This window comes from Onychomys torridus, chromosome 23 (genome assembly GCF_903995425.1).
Source record: "Onychomys torridus chromosome 23, mOncTor1.1, whole genome shotgun sequence".
NCBI lineage: Eukaryota > Metazoa > Chordata > Mammalia > Rodentia > Cricetidae > Onychomys > Onychomys torridus.
The window spans coordinates 39,853,983-39,858,088 of NC_050465.1; positions in this window are offsets into that span (position 1 = coordinate 39,853,983).

Here is a 4,106-nt window from a genome sequence, read left to right on the forward strand (position 1 = left end):
CACAGCTTTAGGAACCCCGTCTGGGTTGAGAAGGTAGGAACTACACGTAAAAGCTACAGAGAAGTGTTTTTTTTTTTCTTTTACCAAATATGGGAACAGCAACATTTTTACAACAATGAAAGTTTCTGAACCTGCAACACACAAAACTCAATTCAAAATTAAATGCACACCAGATCCAAGGTGTTTCTTTTAGTACTGACTCTTGTGGCATCCCACAGCTTTATTGCAGCTTTGATTCTGAACATGATGTGTCCACTTCCTGCCATGCATGCCTTCACACCACACAGCGATGAGTGACTTCACACCACACAGTGAGATCAGTGACTTCACACAGTGAGATGAGTGACTTCACACCACATAGCGATGCCTGCCTTCACACCATACAATGATGTGTGCTTGCCTTCACACCACACAGTGATGCCTGAAGCACCGTGGCTTAGATACAAGACTACTGTATGTTATGAATTGCAGGTGTCTTCACTCTTCACACAAGGTTTTCTGCCCTTACAGAAGCATATGGGTCAGTTATGGAAAACAAACACTTCTAATGCTTTCCTACCCTCATTCCTCATCATGTAAGTAGCAAATGCATATAATCTTTGGTTGTATTGTACTAGAGTCTTTCATTTTCAAAATCGCTGTCTAAATTTCTGATTTCAGTTTGGTGAGAACTCATTAAATGTGTCTTAGCTTGGGATTAGAAGAATTCCAGCCATTTCTGAAATGGCCCTAAGCATACTTCTACCTTTCTGTAAGACATATTTATATGAAATGGCCTTCTCAACATTGATGATTATAAAATCAAAATATCTATCAACTCTGAAAAACACCGAAGCTTTTCTGCACTGCAGTTTAAAATATCCAGGATTTAATTTTTATGTAAAAATAAGCATATCTATCTAATGTATGTGAATTCATTTTGTCATTATAAATACTAAAATGATATGTATGTAAAAGAATTTTTAAGATAGATATATGACTTACTGTCAGTAACCTTTTGATTTGCATACCTTTTCATATTTGCCTATATACATACTGGGGTGGTGTGAAATTGTCTTGGGCTTAAAGAGGTTTGGAATGAAAAAGGAAGTCTAAGAAGCCTTGTAAAAAGGATGCGCACAGCATACTCACAGCACTCTCATCTTCAGGCTAACTGATCTTCTAACCAGACACCACTGATTCCAAACCACAACTCCTCTCCTGTCAGTCTGCTTCAGATTTGTCCTTTCAGACGTGGACCAAAGTGTATCCAGCCTTTTAATACTTACACTGCCGTCTATAAAGTTCACCTTTGAAAACTGTAACTAACAGCCTGAAAGCCCTGTCTCTAGGACCTAGGTCCCTAAGGCACAACCCATACCCCCCTACCCCCATCTATCACTGCCCCAGATGCAGGCCAACAGGGAAGACTTCAGGCAGGCATCCCCACCAACAACCCCCATCAGACCCTGCAATCTACAAGACCCACTCCCTAGTGCAAACCCACCCATCCCCCTGCAAACCCACCCATCCCCCTGCGACCTCTGCGGCTCCCTGAGACACAGAACCCACCAACTCTGATTGGACCAAGAGTGCAGACTGGACCTACAGTGGTCCCCCCTGAGACACAGACAGAGCCAGCACAGATTGGACCAAGAGCAACTCCCTCAGACACAGACCCGCCCCCTTGCACAAATTGGAGGAAGAGATGGGTGGACGCCAGTGTAAAAATACAACAACATAAGGAGCAATATGGTACCACAAGAACCTTGTAGTTCTTCAACAGCAAGACCTGAACTTCACAATGTAAAGAAGAAAGCAACCTTAAAAATAACTATGAAGATGATAGAGACCTTTAAAGGGAAAATGAAAAATTCCCTTAAAGAAATTTAGAAAAAGACAAACAAAAAATTGGAAGAAATCAATAAATCCCTTAAAGAAAACCAAGAAAAAACAATCACACAGGTGAAGGAAACAGTTCAAGACCTAAGAAATGAAAGAGAAGCAATGAAGACACAAACCAAGGGAATGCTGTAAATGGAAAATCTGAGTAAATGAACAGGAACTACAGGTGCAAGCATAACCAACAGAATACAAGAGATGGAAGAGAGGATCTCTGGCGTCGAGGATACAATAGAGGAAATAGATTTGTCAGACAAAGAAAGCACTAAAGCCAAAGAAGTCATAACACAAAACATCCTAGAAATCTGGGACACCATGAAAAGGCCAAATGTAATAGGGATAGAAGAAGGAGAAGAACTCAAAGGCACAGAAAATATATTCAACAAAAATCACAGGAAAAAAACTTTCCTGACCTAAACAAGGAAATGTCTATGAAGCTACAAGAATCTTATAAAACACCAAATAGACTAGACCCCAAAAACAGCCCCTGCCACATAATAATCAAAGCAGAAACATACAGAATAAAGAAAGAATATTAAGACCAGCAAAGGAAAAAGACCAAGTGACTTATAAAGGCAGATCCGTTAGAATAACACCGGACTTCTCAATGGAGACTCTGAAAGCCAGAAGGTCCTAGACAGTTGTTATGCAGACACTAAGAGACCATGGATGCCAATCCAAACTACTATACCAAGTAAAACTTTCAATCACCATAGATAGAGTACACAAAATATTCCAAGACAAAACCAGATTTCAAGAATACCTATCCACAAATTCAGCCCTACAGAAAGAACTAGAAAGAAAACTCCAACCTAAGGAAGTTAGATGCACCCACAAAAACTCAGGCAATAGATAACCCTATAGCAGCAAATCCCAAAGAAGAGAAATATACCACACATTACCACCAGAAGATAACAGGAATTAACAATCACTGGTCATTATTATCCCTTAAAATCAATGGACTCAATTCACCTATAAAAATACACAGGCTAACAGAACAGATAGGAAAACAGGATCCATCCTTCTGCTGCATACAAGAAATATACCTCAACTTCAAAGACAGACACTACCTCAGAGTAAAAAGTTGAGAAAAGACTTTACATTCAAATGGATTTAAGAAGTAGGCTGGTGTAGCTATCCTAATCACTAACAAGATAGACTTCAAACTAAAATCAATCAAAAGATATAGGGAAGGACATTGCATATTCATCTCAGGAAAAATCCATCAAGATGAAGTCTCAATTCTGAACATTTATATCCCAAATACAAGGGCACCCACATTTGTAAAAGAAACATTACCTAAGTGTAAATCACACATCAAACCCCACATACTAATAATGAGAGACATCAACACCCAACTCTCACCAATGGACAGGTCTGCCAGACAGAAACCTAACAGAGAAATAAGGGATCTCACAGATGTTATGACTCAAATGGATTTAATAGGTAACTACAGAACATTCCACCTTAACACAAAAGAAATATACTTTCTTCTCAGCACCTCAGGGAGCCTTCTCTAAAACTGACCACATACTCAGTCACAAAGCAAATCTCAATAGATAAAAAAAAAATTGGAATAACTTCCTGTATTTTATCGGGCCACCATGCCTTAAAGTTAGAATTCAACAACAACATAAATCACAAAAAGCCTACAAACTCATGGAAATTGAATAATGCTCAACTGAATCACCAATGGGTCAAGGAAGAAATAAAGAAATTAAAGACTTCCTAGAATTCAATGAAAATGAATGTACAACATACCCAAAGTTATGGGACACTATGAAAGCAGTGCTAAGAGGGAAATTCATAGCACTAAATGCCCACATAAAGAAGTTGGAGAAATCTCACACTAGTGACTTAACAGCATACCTGAAAGCTCTAGAACAAAAAGAAGCAAACTCACCCAGGAGGAATAGATGCTAGGAAATAATCAAATTGAGGGCTGAAATCAATAAAATAGAAACAAAGAGAACAATACAAAGAATCAATGAAACAAAGAGTTGGTTCTTGGAGAAAATCAACAAAATAGACAAGCCCTTATCCAAACTAACCAAAAGGTGGAGAAAGAGCATCCAAATTAACAAATCAGAAATGAAAAGGGGGACATAACAACAGACAATGAGGAAATCTAGAGAATCATCAGGTCATACTTCAAAAACCTATACTCCACAAAATTGGAAAATTTAAAGTAAATGGACGATTTTCTGGATAGGTACCACATACCA